General features: G+C 38.6%; 1 protein-coding gene across 1 annotated transcript in view; it reads left to right on the top strand.

Moving 5' to 3' along the window:
* Nucleotides 1-17999, top strand: part of ATRNL1 (attractin like 1) — an 852984-nt gene that overhangs the window by 668132 nt on the left and 166853 nt on the right. The gene's annotated exons all lie outside the window — the stretch shown is intronic.

Here is a 17999-nt window from a genome sequence, read left to right as displayed (position 1 = left end):
AAAGAGCATGGAGGGAAATTGTCTTAGAAATTGTGGCTACTGACTGAGGTAAAAATCAACCACAGCCAATAGGCGGTTTCAAATGATATTTGACTGGGGAGGTGTTTTCTTGTTACCCTCTTTATACAAAGAACATTAGAGAAATTTTAGTGAAGAAAACTACTAGGGAAGCAGAAAAAGAGGGACTTTGCTATGAGAAATGAAATTGCAATAGGGAGCAAGAGCAGGGAGAATGGCTCTTTTTAACAGCTGTCAGCTCAACTATTGAAGGGAAGTGCACACTGTATATAAAAGGAAAAGTGGCAAAAAATCCGTTCCCAAAAATTTCTCCTAAATGTCTACCATTAGCAATTCATTCCTTTTAGATTTCTTCATTGAGTTCATTCCTCAGTTGCCCTGAAAATTCATATGCCCAGAGGAGTAAAAATCTTCCTACATGAAGTTATTTCCTATCTGGACTACAAAGGGAGCACAAGAAAATTGCTTTGTGAAGATCAGGCCTTAGGAAAATAAGGTGTTTTTAAAAAAGATTACTATACAGCTTATGCTAGCCAACACCTCATTTTTGCTTAATATTTATTTTATTCTCTCTCACTAGTAATATATAAGATATAGCCCAGTCACAATGGATCTTATTCAGGTGTGGCTGTGTTATCTATGGTACAAAATATAAGTAGGAGCCACTTGTTAAGAATTTCAGCAGAGTGTTCAGCCAAGCTTACAGCCCTTCTAAGACTGGGGACCCCTGCACCGGTATAGATCACATGCTCATGAAATCAGCCTTCATTTTATTTGATAGTAGTGGACTGAGTGAATTCCATATTTAGTTAACGAAAGTGTTTCCTTACAGATTACCTAAGTATTTTGGCTTGTAAATGCTCAACACTAATATTAATACCAGAAATTCAAACCCAAATTCTTTTTGGGTTAATTAGAGGCTTTGCGAATCACTAAATTTAACTATTTTTTCCTGTATGCCTCCCTTTTCGTGTGATCTTCTATGGAAAAGTATAGGATTTATGAGGTTCCACATTATCATTTCAGATTTGGACCTTGTCCCCTCTCCCTTAACCCTGAGGTTCAAGAGCCTAATCTTCACTTTCTATTCCTAACTCATGAACCATCTAGCTGAAAATAGCCAAAGACTGCTCTCTAATAGACACCCCAAACCAGCACTCATCCTAGAATAACCAATAATTTCCCCAGCCCCAGGTTTGGAGTTAGGATGAGTGTGGATAATACCTGGTTATGCCAAACACTAAAGGTAGATTCACTTTGGGAGGCTGAGGCGGGCAGATCACCTGAGGTCAGGAGTTTGAGACCAGCCTGGCCAATGTGGCAAAACCCCGTCTCTACTAAAAGTACAAAAATTAGCCAGGCATGATGGCAGGCACCTGTAATCCCAGCTACTCAAGAGGCTGAGGCAGGAGAAGCTTAAACCCAGGCCTTGAAAGTTGCAGTGAGCTGAGATCACACCACTGCACTCCAGCCTGGGCAACAAGAGCGAGACTCTGTCTCCAAAAAAAAAAAAAAAAAAAAAGATTAATGAAAGCTAGGGGTAGCTTTGGTCAAGGTGCTTTAAGGGCCCCGAAAATAGGGTAATTAAGCCTATAAGAGTCTTGGTCACCTAAACTATAAAAAATACTTCTGGGTAGAAGAGGTTTTTATATTCCAATTCAATCTTAAGTATGCTGTGGTTTAAGCCAAGATTTATTTTCTCTTAGCATATGTTTCAACTTTAGTACAGTCCAACAATAAGGTACGTATTCTCTATTAAAATCTCCCTCTTCATCTTTTGTTGACACAGCACTATAATTAGTATCACATAATTCCTACCACTAACAGAATATTTTCTCTTTTTTTTTTTTTTTCAAGATCAGGTAGCACTGATAACACTTCTTGCTAATGTTTCACTTAGTTATATTTGGAGTAAATGAAGTCATTTTTTTTTTATTTAATGAAAAGCTATCTTTTCTTCTTCCCATGACCATCCCACAGGCATCAAAGCAAGTTAAATAAAAGAATGGGTATTGTGACGTTGACTAATAGTCATAAGACATTAGCTAAGAAATGAATACCATTGAGGTTCTGAATGATCAGCTGTTAATTTTTAAGATTATACTTTAGAAAATAATAAATCCTGCTTTTCACGAGTTGTTCATTAAAAAACTTATTTTAAAAGTAATATATTTTGAGTAACTACATTCTGTCCAATGTAATTCTCACTGCATACTTCTGAAATATTTACCCCCGAATGATCCCTTCTAAAACATACAGCTTTAGCTTGTCAGTTTACTGGCATTGAATTTCAATACTTAAGTTAAAATATGTTGAATCAGCTTTGCAATACTTGGCCGGATTTTTTAGAATAGTATTATCCTTTCATCTTACTTATAGAAAACACCTAAGTAAAATAGTATTCATTTTTAAACCTCAATTTATTGTATATAAAGCTTTCTTTCTTAATAGATTACTTTGACTTCAAGAAACAACATTTTTTCTTCAATTAGAAAATATTGGGTTATTCCTCTGAATTGAAACTTTATAAGATTTAAAGCCTCCCAATTATTACCCAATATAACAAAATTAACATGCAACCAAAGCTCTATAGCAAAAGTTGTAATATTTGAACTTAAAATGACAAATATCCTATATGGACTTCAAAATATATAATATATCTTAAGGAGTCAGTGCAATAATTTTTTAAAAGCACAATTTTATTTAAGGTATGGTAAGTGTTTAAGAAGGAGAAAATGGGCCAGGCGCGGTGGCTCATACCTGTAATCCCAGCACTTTGGGAGGCTGAGCTGGGCAGATCACAAGGTTAAGGGTTCAAGACCAGCCTGGCCAACATGGTAAAATCCTGACTCTACTAAAAAAAATGCAAAAATTAGCCAGGCATGGTTATATGCACCTGTAATCCCAGCTATTCAGTAGGCTGAGGCAGGAGAATTGCTTTAACCCAGGAGATGGAGGTTGCAGTAAGCCGAGATCACGCCATTGCACTCCAGCCTGAGCGACGAGAATGAAACTCCATCTCAAAAAAAAAAAAAAAAAAAAGGAGAAAATGAATTTACAGAAAAGTTAAATACTCTTTTATTAAAGCAGCTCCATTATACAAGAGGTAACACTGTTATAGGCTGTCTGCTTTCTTGATGACATAGCCAATTAGTTTGTAATCTAGGCAGGTATCAAGCTTAATCACAAATGGAAGATGATACATATTTAAAATAAATGAGATAGTTCAGGAATAAGTGGTATATTATCTAGCAAGTAAATTCAGTACCAAAATCAGTCTCTAGGATCTTCTCCAAAGTATGTAAAGCATATGTTAATCTGGACATGGAGTGTCTGTAGCTAGATAGTATATGCCACTACCAAGTGCCATTTGGCCTCCCTGGAAAAATGTGACCTGATGAAGAATAAAGAATCTTTCATAATAATGTACAGTTGCTAGAGAATCTTACCTCTTTTGGCAGATTAAAGGTGGTTTCAGATTCTTTGACACTTCTTCTGTTAAGAGGTGGGGTCTAGGTCTCTTCCTCTTGAATCTGGGTGGGATCTGACTGTCTGACTAATAGAATATAGTGGAAGTGAAGTTTATCAGTTTTGGGGTCCAGGCTTGACGACAATGGCAGATTCCCCTCCTGTCTCTTGTAATATTCATTCTTGAAACTAAGCTATCATGCTGTAAGGAGGCTCATGTTTGAAGAGACCCATGTGGAAAGGAACCAATGTCCCTGCTGACAGCCCTTGATGAGCTGACAGCTGACAGCCAGCACCACCATTCTAGGCATAGGAATATCTTGGAAAAGATCTTGAGACTGAGCCACACCTCCAAGCCCTACTAAAATTAGATTCAGTTGTATAGGGAATTCTGGGATTGGTTGCTGCCATTTGCAGCAGTGGTTAGCATCTTAAGAGTGCATGAGAAGGGCCAGGTGCAGTGGCTCACACCTGTAATCCCAGCACTTTGGGAGGCTGAGGCGGGCAGATCACTTGAGGCGAAGAGTTCTTCTCAGTACAGATAAACATAAACATTAATTGTAACATGCTGAAGGTTTTTTTTTTTTTTTTTTTTTGAGACGGAGTCTCGCTCTGTCGCCCAGGCTGGAGTGCAGTGGCCAGATCTCAGCTCACTGCAAGCTCCGCCTCCCGGGTTTACGCCATTCTCCTGCCTCAGCCTCCCGAGTAGCTGGGACTACAGGCACCCGCCACCTCGCCCGGCTAGTTTTTGTATTTTTAGTAGAGACGGGGTTTCATCGTGTTAGCCAGGATGGTCTCGATCTCCTGACCTCGTGATCCGCCCGTCTCGGCCTCCCAAAGTGCTGGGATTACAGGCTTGAGCCACCGCGCCCAGCCATGCTGAAGGTTTTAAGGATGAAATGTGCTTGTCTCAAAAGAAAAGGTGGATTAATAAAGGAACAAACTGATCTGTGATGAGGCTGTGATAGAGCAAATGTAGCAAAATATTAAGAATTATAGAATTGAGGTGACAGGCATATGGTAGTTAATATACAATTCTTCGTTTTTGCATGCTTGAACATTTTCTTTATGAAATGTTGCGAAAAACAAAGATGTGAGGTGTTTGACACCTAGTAAACGTTCAAAAAGTGCAAGGTTTTTAAAATTGTTACTAGTTTTATATTTACTAGTAACCAAATAAAATATTTATACAGCTTCATTTTCTTGAAAAAATCTTCTAAAATATTAATTTTAGTATACCAATTTTGACTTTGTTATGTCAAGAAATGTAAAGTCTTGCTAAGCAAATAGTATATTTCCTATAGTAGATCTTGAAATTCAGTAATAATCCTGTGGCACTAAGAAAAATTAATTGACCCAAATTCCATGATATTAGATGTATTTTAAGATGAGTTTTACTAAATTTAAATTTAACTCTAGTTTAACACAAGAAAGAAGATATCCAGCATACAATTCTAACGGAATATACTGTTTTCAAATAAACAGTTCATTTAACAAAAACTAGCCCTGTGCTAGATGCTGTGGGAGGGAAAATTGAGCTGCTTAACACAAGGCCCTCACCCACAAAAGACTTTCAGTGTGGTTAGGAAGAAATATGCAACCCTTGGGGAAAAAAGGAACAATGCATGAGTTAAAAATATAAAATGTAACAAAGAAGTAAATGATTAAGAATCAAGTGAATAATATAGATAATATGAGCTTGAGAGTTCAGAAGATGAAAAAAAATCATTATGGCCTTGAAATGAAAATTTTGGGAGTTTCACTGCCTATTTAAGCCCTTTGGAACATGAAAGAAACTTATTTGGAACGTGGTTTTGATGGAAGACAAAACCCAATTGAATAAAGAATAATGTTCAGAGGCAGGACTTTCTTTGAGAATTATGGAGAGAGGGAAGAATAAAAACAGAACTTTTAGCCACAATCAGCTAGAAATTGTAGCTGAATATTACAACCTTTCTTCCTTTCAAGAGGTGCTTGTTTATTGTCTGGTTCATATAAAGCATTGAGATAGGTGCTGAGGGTTACTATGAATGAAATTTGGCCCTAACTTCAAGAGGTTTAAAAGTGACAATAACAAGAGCTATCTACTAGATGACAAGAGTATGCTGGGCTAGTTGAAGTTTATGGCCTATTAGAAGAGGTAAGGAAAAAAAAAACTGTAATAAAGACCAGATAAAATGCAAAGTGAATTCAGAGAAGAGTTTTCTTATAGTTGTATAAAGGAGGATAAGTATTTATGCAGGAGGTAGCACTGAGTTGGTCTTTAAAGAGGAACGAGTAGATTGTGGACAGAGATACAGTAAAAGAGTAAGGAAAGGGATAAGAATGATCCAGTGAATGAAACTAAATCTTAGGCATTACATCGAATATGTGATTCTTTCCAGCTACAGTGCAGACTGTATGGAGAAAAGGATGGTTGAAAGAGAAATTGGGCCAGATCACCTAGGCCTTGAATACCATGCTGAGTGTCTTGGGCTTTATTCTACTGGCAACAGGAAGCCATTAAAAGATTATGACCTGAGGAATGAAAAGTTGAGAGCTTTTTTGTTTTTTTTGTTTGGCGTTAGTCTGGTAGCTTGTGTAGGAGGAACTGGAGGAAGAAAAATTTAGAGGCAAAATGACCTGAAGGCAATGAGGACCTGAACCAAGGACATAGAAGGAGCTATTTCAGAGGATAAAAGGATATAACCTTGCAACCAATTCAGTATCAAGAGCAACAGGACAGCAGAGTGTACCAAAGTGGGGTTTAGTAAGATATTGACATTGCTTAGAATTAACAAGTTTTTAGTTATATTATTGTTCTTAAATTCCCTGAAACAATGTTCCTTTTGCTGCCTGCACCCACGGCAGATTGCTCCCAGTGTCCCCCACCTGGTAGGCCATTGCATGGAAGTAGAAGCACTTAAAGAAGCTTCAGAAATTCAAGCTTAGCACCTGGGAGTTTCATGGTGCTTCTAATAGAAATGGAAATCAGGAAGATAAAAGCAAATTTGGGAATGAGTTCAGTTTTATGCATGTGAGTTGTGGTTGGCTGGCCAATTGATAATGTCCAACATTCTCAATGTGATAGTGGATGTAAGTCAGCTGAGAAGTTAGGACAGCGCTGTAGGTCAGCGAGTCCTCTGTTTAGAGGTGGTAATTAAGGCTAGTGGAATGCCTCTAGCTCTGAGGGAGTTAATATTTATAATTGAGTATCTACAATGTCACTCACATATCTGGTCTCTAAAGCAAGTGGATCTTAAGCCAAACAATACTCAATATACACAATGAAGGGCACCTACCAGAAATTTCCATATTGAGTTTCCTTCCTTTAGGCTCCTGCCAAAAATACAGTTGAGATAATTGGCACTTAAAAGCTAAATATTAGGAGGATTGTGCATATATCCTTTTTTATTTTTTCTAAATTCTATCACAACTTAATTATTTGTGTCTAAATAACCATAAATATCAGAAAATAGATTACACTGAATACATTAGAACTTAGCTTTTACAGGAAATACGCTCAATGATTTACAAGGTAATGTTCTGCCTTAGCCTTCCTTGAGGGTTGGTACAAAACATATAGAAAATGCCAATGTAGTCTATGAAACTAGTATGAAACATATTGTCTTATACACACATGATATGTCCTGGAAAAATGATTCTTTGAAAGGAGCAAAGCAAGATGGCCATTGATCATCCCTACTGCAGGAACACCAAATTTAACAACTTCCTACACACAAGAAGAGCACCCTTATAAGTACCAGAAATCAGGTGAGCAATCACGTTTGCTGGTTTTAACATCATATTGCTGAAAGAGGTACTGAAGAGAGTAGGAAATACAGTCTTAAATTGCCACTGCCACTCCTCCTTCATCCCCCAGTAGCAGCCACACGCATGGAGAGAGAATCTGTTTGATGGGGAGGAGAGCGCAGTGATTGTGGGACATTGCATTGAATTCAGTGCTGCTCTGTCACAGGATGCAGAAAAACCAGGCTGAACTCAGCCAGCACGCACAGAGGGAGCATTTATACCAGCCCTAGCCAGAGGGGAATCACCTGTTCCAGTGGTCAGAACTGAGTATTCGCAAGCCTCAGCACCACAGGCTCAAGTGCTCTGGGGTTCCACAAACTGGAAACACAGTCTAGGCCGCGAGGACGGCAATCCTAGGCAAGTCCTGGTGCTGTGCTGGGTTGGTACAAAACATATAGAAAATGCCAATGTAGTCTATGAAACTAGTATGAAACATATTGTCTTATACACACATGATATGTCCTGGAAAAATGATTCTTTGAAAGGAGCAAAGCAAGATGGCCATTGATCATCCCTACTGCAGGAACACCAAATTAACAACTTCCTGCACACAAGAAGAGCACCCTTATAAGTACCAGAAATCAGGTGAGCAATCACGTTTGCTGGTTTTAACATCATATTGCTGAAAAAGGTACTGAAGAGAGTAGGAAATACAGTCTTAAATTGCCACTGCCACTCCTCCTTCATCCCCCAGTAGCAGCCACACGCATGGAGAGAGAATCTGTTTGATGGGGAGGAGAGCGCAGTGATTGTGGGACATTGCATTGAATTCAGTGCTGCTCTGTCACAGGATGCAGAAAAACCAGGCTGAACTCAGCCAGCACGCACAGAGGGAGCATTTATACCAGCCCTAGCCAGAGGGGAATCACCTGTTCCAGTGGTCAGAACTTGAGTATTCGCAAGCCTCAGCACCACAGGCTCAAGTGCTCTGGGGTTCCAACAAACTGGAAACACAGTCTAGGCCGCGAGGACGGCAATTCCTAGGCAAGTCCTGGTGCTGTGCTGGGTTGGTACAAAACATATAGAAAATGCCAATGTAGTCTATGAAACTAGTATGAAACATATTGTCTTATACACACATGATATGTCCTGGAAAAATGATTCTTTGAAAGGAGCAAAGCAAGATGGCCATTGATCATCCTACTGCAGGAACACCAAATTTAACAACTTCCTACACACAAGAAGAGCACCCTTATAAGTACCAGAAATCAGGTGAGCAATCACGTTTGCTGGTTTTAACATCATATTGCTGAAAGAGGTACTGAAGAGAGTAGGAAATACAGTCTTAAATTGCCACTGCCACTCCTCCTTCATCCCCCAGTAGCAGCCACACGCATGGAGAGAGAATCTGTTTGATGGGGAGGAGAGCGCAGTGATTGTGGGACATTGCATTGAATTCAGTGCTGCTCTGTCACAGGATGCAGAAAAACCAGGCTGAACTCAGCCAGCACGCACAGAGGGAGCATTTATACCAGCCCTAGCCAGAGGGGAATCACCTGTTCCAGTGGTCAGAACTTGAGTATTCGCAAGCCTCAGCACCACAGGCTCAAGTGCTCTGGGGTTCCAACAAACTGGAAACACAGTCTAGGCCGCGAGGACGGCAATTCCTAGGCAAGTCCTGGTGCTGTGCTGGGCCCGTAGACCTTGGCTGGGGGCACAGGACCTAGTGAGACACGAGTCGGGGCTGCTGAGGAAGCGCTTGTGCCATCCCTCCCCAAACCCCAGGCTGCACAGCTCATGGCAATGAAAGTGATTCCTTTCTGTGTGAGGAGAGGAGAGGGAAGAGTAAAGAGGACTTTGTCTTACAACTTGGTTACCAGCTCAGCAACAGTAGGGTAGGGTATTGGTCAGAGTCATGAGGCCACCTTTTCAGGCCCTAGCTCCTGGATGACATTTCTAGATCTATCCTGGGCCACAAGGGAACCTGCTGGCCTTGAAAGGAAGGACCCAGGCCAGGCAAGATTCATCACCTGCTGACTAAAGAGTTTTTGGGCCCTTAAAAACCAGCAGTGATGCTGTGGGCTTTGGTTGGAACGCTACGGGCTTTGAGTGAGACTCAGATGTACTGGCTTCAGGTGAGACCCAGCACATTCCCAGCTGTGGCCGCTACAGTGCAAGACTTCTGCTTCAGAAAAGTGGAGGGAGACCGGAAGAGGGAATATGTATGCGAGTTCTCATATACATCTATATATGTAAACTCCAAATCAATTTTTAAAAGGCACAATCAACTCAATAGAGAAATGGCAACATACTTGAGGAGACACTTCGCAAGAGGATCTGCAAATAGCCAATGAGCATATATAAAGGTGCTCGACTTCGTTTAGTCATCAGAGAAAAACAAATTGAAACCACAAGGCAGTGTCATTACATATCCACAAGAATGGCTAAAAGTAAAGAGAGGCATCACCAAATCCTAGCAGGGATGTGAAACAACCATAAATCTCACACATTACTTTTGGGAATATCCATTGGTACAACCATTTGGAGAAACAATTTGGTCGTATATTCTAAAGCTAAACATATACATACTCTATGACCAAGCAATTCTCCTAGATATAAGCCTAACAGAAATGAGTACAAGTGCTCACCAAAAAAAAAAAAAAAACCATGTACGAGGTGGTTTCTGGCAGCACTCTATATGACAGTCAAAAGTCAATCAAGATTAGGAAAAATATATTTTAGTATACTCATATAATGGAATACTGAAGTGAACAAATAACAACTACATGCAACCATATGAGTGAATCCCACAAACATAATGTTGAACGAAAGAAGCCAGACACTAAAAGAGTATCCTACTTATATCAAATTCAGTAACAGGAAAGACTAATCTATGATAATACAAGCCAGCATAGTGGTTACCCTGGGGAATGTGGGCCAAGTGCCTGGAAGAGGGAATAAGGCAAGTTTCTGGGATGATGAAAATCTTCTATTTTTCTCCTTTAATATGAGTAACAGTTATGTAGGTCTGTTCCCTTCATAAAAATTCACCAAGCTATACATTTAATATTTTTACAGTTTTCCGTAGAAGCTATATTTCAATAATGACCCATCCATTTAAAGAAAAGTAATCTTTCTCCACTGGCTGAAATCAGCCAGATTGGGTAATTATGGTCAGCTGTTATATAGTATCAACTCTTATCCACCATGTTTTCTATTCTCTTCGCTTTTTGCCCTGAATGGTAATTCCTGTAGCTCCATGGATATATTTAGATAATTTAGGATATTTGTTCCAAATGATGACCCATGAACCCAAGAAAGGATTAAAGAAAGAGTTAATATCACTATGCTTTTGAAAATGAGAAAACTGCAAATGTCTCAGTTTAAATGTCTTTACACTGTTTTAACTCATATAAAGTGGTATGTAAGGAGGCCATATGCCACAGAGTCCAGATGTTCTTGAACCAGTAAACATTCTTCAGTCTGAAGCAGGTAGATCTTTAGCTTTTCTTAACTGCTTCAAACCTTAACCACCTCAACTTTATGGTTTATTTAACCAAGCTCCTTAGAAACTAACAGCAGGCACAGCAAAATCTGTTTTTAAAGATATAAACAGGGCAAAATGAAATTGTACTTTTACATTCAGTTAATGTTATTTTATCCCTAATGTTGATTGTAGTTTCTGTTAAATAATTATGATTAAAAGAAAAAAGGTTGATGTAATCACAACTTGACATTTTGGTAATTGTTAAGCCTCCTCATTTTGTTAAACCGCCTCCCATCATCTAATTGATTATTAAGTGGCTGATTTCATTCACCTGGCCGTAGTAGGCCACCTGTAAAGCAGCTGTGCCTATCCTACAGCATGACTCTTCAGTGCTCTGAAAAGAGAAAAGGGCTGAGAAGTTGAAACTGGGAGTCTGTGCTGTTCTTGATTCTGTTGGTCACTCTGTTGGATCTTTTAGGAAAATCATTTTACCTCTCTGACCTTCAGATTTTCAATCTGTAACTTAATAATAACCCTTGGCAGTGAAATGTCTTGAATGGTGACTTTTAACATAGCAGTAGTCATAAAAAGATAAGATGATAACTATATAAAAGAGTTTCTAGGAGCTTACTCTTGGGGCAAATCGTTTTGCCACATAATATTTTTTAAACGGACAGGACAGTTATGAAAGATTCTGGAGAGCATTGTCATGTTTATTGATCAAGTATATTTGTTAGGGACATTTTTATTAATCAGTACACATGACTCAGCCTCTTTTAAACAATGTCTTCAAATCTTAAATACTTCATTTAAGGATATTAAAAGTGCTTGCTTGGTGATCTGGTCAGTATTATTCAGCATGGATTAATTTTTTCTAAAAGCAGACAATGAATATAATGTATTGTGGACATCTAAAGTCTAATAGCACTGCAGAGGTGATGGTGAATTGTTAGCCCTTCTCAATAGTTTATGAACAGGATGAAAAACCAGAGGCTATGGATTCATATTTGTCTATATGATGCCAAACACACACACACACATTTAAGTGTGTATTAAGGGCCTATAGTAAAGAGACAAAAAATGCTTTTAAAGTTCTAAATTAGACTGATAAAAATCCATAGACATATGGGCCTCTGTCATGATCAAATAAAAAGAGTTCAGTTTTGGAGATGGAAGTAAATGTTCAAGTCCCTTAGACTTACTAGCTAAATAACTGTGAACATGTCATTTAACTTCCATTCACCTCAGCAGGTTCATTTGGAAAAATAGGACAATAATGCCTAAGAGCTTACTGTGACTATTAAGTATGATAATAAATGTTAAAATTTGTATAAATTGCAAAGTACCTACACATTTAAGATATTATTGAGATAACCTTTGGGTTTTCACATTCAAATATAATGTCATTTAGGCTCATAGAGTAGTTACTCTTTTTCTGATTCTTGTAAGTGAATTACAGGAGATCGGCAGGAATTCTTTAGCTCAGATAGTAAGGAGAAAGAAGTATAAAGTGATTCGGGGCCGGGCACAGTGGCTTATGCCTGTAATCCCAGCACTTTGGGAGGCCGAGGCAGGCAGATCACGAGGTCAAGAGATTGAGACCATCCTGGCCAACATGGTGAAACCCCGTCTCTACTAAAAGTACAAAAATTAGCCGAGCGTGGTGGCAGGTGCCTGTAGTCCCAGCTACTTGGGAGGCTGAGGCAGGAGAATCACTTGAACCCGGGAGGCTGAGGTTGCAGTGAGTAGAGATCGTGCCACTGCTCTGCAATCTGGTGACAGAGTGAGACTCCATCTCAAAAAAAAAAAAAAAAAAAAGATTCTGAGTCAGAACTGTGTTGAAGACCTAGCTTTATCTCTTGTTTTGTGAACTAAAACAAGAGATTAAATTCTCTGAATGTTACTTTTCTTTTCTGTAAAATTGGAATAATATGCCTTACAGAGTGTTGTAAAACTTCAATGAGACTATATAATCACTACACACAGGGCTTATTGGCTCTTAGGATTAAGATTTATTTTGTATGCCAGGCATAGTCCTAGATGCTGTGGATACATAGGAAAAGACATCAGTCTTGCCTTCAAATCCATAAACTATCATGGGGGGAATCACATATTAAGACATAATGTCAATAAAAAATGATAATTCCCATGATATAGGTATGCCCAAGGTTCATGGAGTAGTAGTAGAATCCAAAAAGATTTCCACAGGTAAAACAAATGAGTTAGATGTGTATCATTTGCAAGGCAGATTCTGTGTTAGTTTTCTAGAACTGCCATAACAGATTGGCATAAACTTGGTGACTTTAAACAATAAAAATATGTCCTGTCTCAGTCCTGGAAGCCAAAATCAAGATGTCAACAGGGTTGATTTCTTTTGGAGACTCTGAGGGAGAAACCATCCCATGCCTCTCTCTTAGCTGTTGGTGGTTTCTGGGCATCCTTGGTGTTCCCTAGCTTACAGTTGCAGTTTCTGCATCAGTCCTCACATGGCCTTCTTCCCTGTGTGTTTTCACACAGCCTTCTTATAAAGATAGCAGTCATTGGATTAGGCCCACCCTAATCTGATATGACCTCATTTTAACTAATTATATTTGCAAAGGACCTCTTTCCAAGTAAGGTCACATTTTGGGTGGGCATGAAATTTGGAGGCACAGTATTCAACCTCTGGTTCCCCCAAGTTAAGTTCTATTTCATGTGCAGAATACATTTGCCCCATTTCAACATCCCCCAAAGTCTTAACCCATTCCAGCACTAAGGATAGATCATAGGTAAGACTGTGAGTATGATCTATCCTGGGGCAAAACCCCTCTCCATCGGTGGATATGTGAAACTAGAAAACAAAGTATCTGCTTTCAAAATACAATGGTGAGAGAGGCATAGATTTAGACATTCCCATTCCAAAAGGGAGACAATGAAAGGAATAAAGAGATCACTGGTTCCAAGCAAATCTGAAACCAAGCAGAGAAAGTTCCATCAGGTTTTCAGGCTTGGGAATAATCCTCTCTTATGATATTCTATCTTATGGGCCCTTGTTGGGGCATCCCCACCCTCTATGGCCTCTTCATCCGTGACTCCACCCTTAGAGTCATTCCTCCTCCATTTTCTCTCATCTGTGTCCCTTTCAGTCCAAGCCTAGCAGTGCTTGTTGGTATAAAATTCTCAAAAACCGTGTTGATTGCTCATGCAATACTTGGGAATCTATGCCGTTACACAAGAAGGTCCTCCACAGATCTTTTCTAGATAACCTCATGTCTATTGCTGGCTTCTGCTGAGATTGGTTATTAGATCTGTTAACCACACACCTAATCTCTTCAACAAAATGTCCAGCTACAGCCTTCACATTCTCTCCAGAGCATGTTTTCTCATCTTTTGCTATCCAAATACACTGAGAATTTCCCAAATCATAAAGTGCTGGTTTGTTTTTGCTTAACAGTTTGTGCCTCAATTTACCTCTTCCCTCTTGCATTTTACTATAAGCAACAAGAAGAAAGCAGGCCAGACTTCTCATACTTTGCCTCGAAATCTCCTCAGCTGAGTATCCAAATTCATCCTTTACATGTTTCACCTTCCACACAACACAATTGAGTTGAACACAACTCATTTCTTTATAACAAGTACTGACTTTCCTCCAGTTTCCCATAATATGTTCTTCATTTTATATGAGACCTCATCAGAGGCACCTTTAATGTTCTTATTTCTAGAAACATTCTGTTCATGACTATATATATATTCTTTAAGCTCATAGAAGCTTTCTCTACAGCTTCCCTCATTCCTTTTTGAACCCTCACCAAAATCACCTTTAACATTTATATTTCTACTAATATCCTTTTTAAGTCATCAAGGCTTTTCCTATCATGTGCTTCATAATTCTTCTAGCCTCCACCCATTACCAAATTCCAAATTCCAAAGCCATTTGCAGATTTTTTAAAGGTATTATTACCCCTTACTTGATACCAAAATGTGTGTTAGTTTCCTAGGGCCGCCATAACCAATTACCACAGACTAGGTGGCTTATACTAACAGAAATGTGTGGTTTCACCATTCTGGAGGCCAGAAGTCTGAAATCTAGGTGTCAGCCATGCTTCCATGGAAGGCTCTAGGGAAGAATCACTGCCTCTTTCTAACTTCAGGTGGTTCCTGGTAATCCTAGCATTCTTCGGCTTGTAGTCCTATCACTCCCATCTCTGCCTTCATCATCACATGCGCTTCCTCTTCCTCCTTATGTGTCTTCATATGGCCTTCTTACAAGGATGTAAGTCATCAGATTTAAGGCTCATCCAAACACAATTGAACCTCATCTTAATGAATTATATCTGCAAAGACTATATTTCCAAGTGAGGTCACATTCTGAAGTTCTAGATGGACAAGAATTTTAAAGGGGACACTATTCAACCCAGTCTGAGTTCTTACAGACCTCTAATTCTTCCTCATCTTCTCCTTTTGGTGACAAGACACTAATATTAAGTTGCTATGGTGATAGTTTATTTATTTGACCTACTATCTGCATTCTATTTCTTTTCCAAATGTGTTTCTTATATGTTAAACTTTTACTATGTCAGACTGTGGCAACACCCACAGAAATCTAAACATTATGTTTTTGCCATTTTGTTTTTTGTCAGAAACAGTAAAACATTGTATTTAAGTTATTGGATTAATATGTCTGCCTGCTACTAACTGTGGTTAAATAATAATCTTTGTTTTTATTCATAGTTAATTACATGCTCAAGTTGAAAATATCAAAGGTTCTTTAACTGATTCTGTGAATTGATATTTAATACATGGTCTGCCATGGTTACCCAGCCTAGGATTTGTTACTTTAACACATCAATCAATGGCAAAGTCAATGTGTAAGCTGCTAGTGATTTTGGAAGCATCTTTGTATTCAATAGTCTTGTACCTTGTTTGTGATTGAAGGTCATTCTTTAAGAAAAGAATGATATCTAAGACTGTAAATTCATTGTACTTTCTAAGCTCTTGAGAGTAGAGATTTGCAACATCAATACATAGCCAGGCTTTACCCATACGGGCCACTAAGACTGATACTCATAGCTTTAATTATTTTCACTTGATGAAGCTAATTCCAGGAATACTATTCTTTACTTACTTGGCTGTTAGAAGATATGTCTATTTTATCATTTTGAAACTTATGAAACAATATCCTTTTGGTTTTTGTGCAGGCTTTTTTCTCATCATATACTTGTAAGATTTTACTTGTCTTACCTTCATAGTAATCCACATACTAGGGATATTGTATTCAGAAACTTCATGTCCCACTACTTACTAACTGTATTGGAGTGTTATTTCTTGAAGTTTATTTTGAAAATATGATCCAAGCTCCTATTTCATTTGGGTTTGTTGTTGGCTAAAAAATTCCTCTTCACCAGCCCTATTTCCCCCAAAAGATATCATGTCCTAATCCCTGGGACCTGTGAATGTTACCTTACTTGGTAAAAGAATCTTTGCACATGTGATTAGGTTAAGGACCTTGAGATGGAAGATTACCCTGGATTATTGGATAAACCGTCAATGCAATCACCAGTGTCCTTATGAAGAAGAATTAAGGGAAGATTTGAAAACAGACAGAAAAGAAAAAGGCAATATGATAGTAGATGCAGAGATTTGAGCAGTTTAGACACAAACTGATTTCTAATCGCTGGCCTCCAAAATTTTGAGAAAATCCATTTCTATTGTTTTAAGCCACCAAATTTGTGTAATCCGTTACAGTAGCCTCAGGAAAATATGAGATACACCATGCTCCCAACAAAAATGTAATAGGCTGCTAGATTTATATATAGTAGTTATGTTTCTCAGTAGTTCTATGCAGAAAGCGCATCCTCTGAGTTGATACTGGGTTTTGAGTAACATTCCTCCACTTTGTCCTTAAGTGAAATACTTAACCTGTCAAATTAATTCTGAACTTCCCCATAGAATAGATTTTTAAATTGGGAGACTATTTCAGTGATGTCTTTTAAAAAGAGGCACATCTTTTCCTATCTAAATAGTGTATTTCTGATTTGCCCCCTCTGTAAACATTCATATTTCTTTATAAAGCCTCAACTTCTGTTCAGTTTTCATTTCACATCATAAATTACAGATTAAACCAAAGCTTCCCTCCTTTATGGGTGCAAAATTGATGGTACAACGAATTGTTCTCTCAAATGGCTAATTATATTTCTAGTTGCCTACTTGAAGGTCTAATTAGCCAATTGCATATGCTTTTGTGGGGGCAAGGAGATAATTAGCATTCTCAAGCAAGTAATTAGTAAAGCAATTAGTAGTGCCCACAGCTAATTACAAGAATGAAAATTGTCCCCACCAAAATGATACCAGTGTCTACTGGGCAGAAAACCAGTCTCTGGAAAGTGACAGGAGACTTAATGCATCTGGCAGTATTAGAATGGCAGGCAGTAAAACAAATCATCAACTAGACCTACATAATCTATAAGCAACCTCCTGTGAGAGGGCTGTCAGAAGCCTTTCTAACTGTGGCAAAGGGCTGCAGTTGGGGCAGTTTCCCTATTGCCAGTAATAATCTGCACATGAACTTGTATCCCTGTCAGGAGAATTGTGATCTTCAAAGTTCTTTCATTCCTAGAAATAACGTATTATGAAATCCATTCTCGAGTGGCGATTTTTTGTGATGTTGTGTTATCAGTATCTATTTTTCACACGTTATAAAATAAAGGATTCTGTGGGGAACACCGTTCGTTTTTAGTTGCTTTTCAACTGCATCTGACCAGTTCTTTAAGTAACAGAACTTCAGTTAAATGTTTCAGTGAATTCATCTTTGCAGAAAGCTTCCTGTGGTTAGCAGGTTTTGTTGTCGAAATCCCTGCAGGTTTTATGCCCGATTAAGCTTCTGATTGGGCTCTTTGTTCTTTATTACTCAACTATTTATCCCATGTAAATGAAAAAGGGTAGAAATAGAAAAATTTGTTTTATCTGACAGCAAGTCAAACGATTTAGCTCTCAAGAAAAAAGAAAATAAAACTTGTTGAGAAAGTTGGTACTCTATCTGAAAAATTTAAATCTGCTGTCAAGCAAAATGAAAAAGCCTGAATCGCTGCATCTCCTGACACATTTCAAAATGGGGATACATAGCACAAATTATAGTGTGCTTAATGGTGCTGGTGATAACAGCACCCAGCGCTCCTCCCAGGGCAGCAAGCACTACTGCTAAAAGGGTTCAACTGTGGGGGTTGTGCACAGATAGTTGCCTGGGAGAGCAAAGGACTGTTAGGTCAGAGTTTCCAAGAACAGAGCAAATATGCCAGAAGAATTAATGATTTCACTG

Source organism: Trachypithecus francoisi, unplaced genomic scaffold, assembly GCF_009764315.1.
Source record: "Trachypithecus francoisi isolate TF-2019V2 unplaced genomic scaffold, Tfra_2.0 Contig01579, whole genome shotgun sequence".
Lineage (NCBI taxonomy): Eukaryota > Metazoa > Chordata > Mammalia > Primates > Cercopithecidae > Trachypithecus > Trachypithecus francoisi.
Note: the sequence above shows the minus strand (reverse complement) of the source record. Positions and strands in the feature narration are given on the sequence as shown.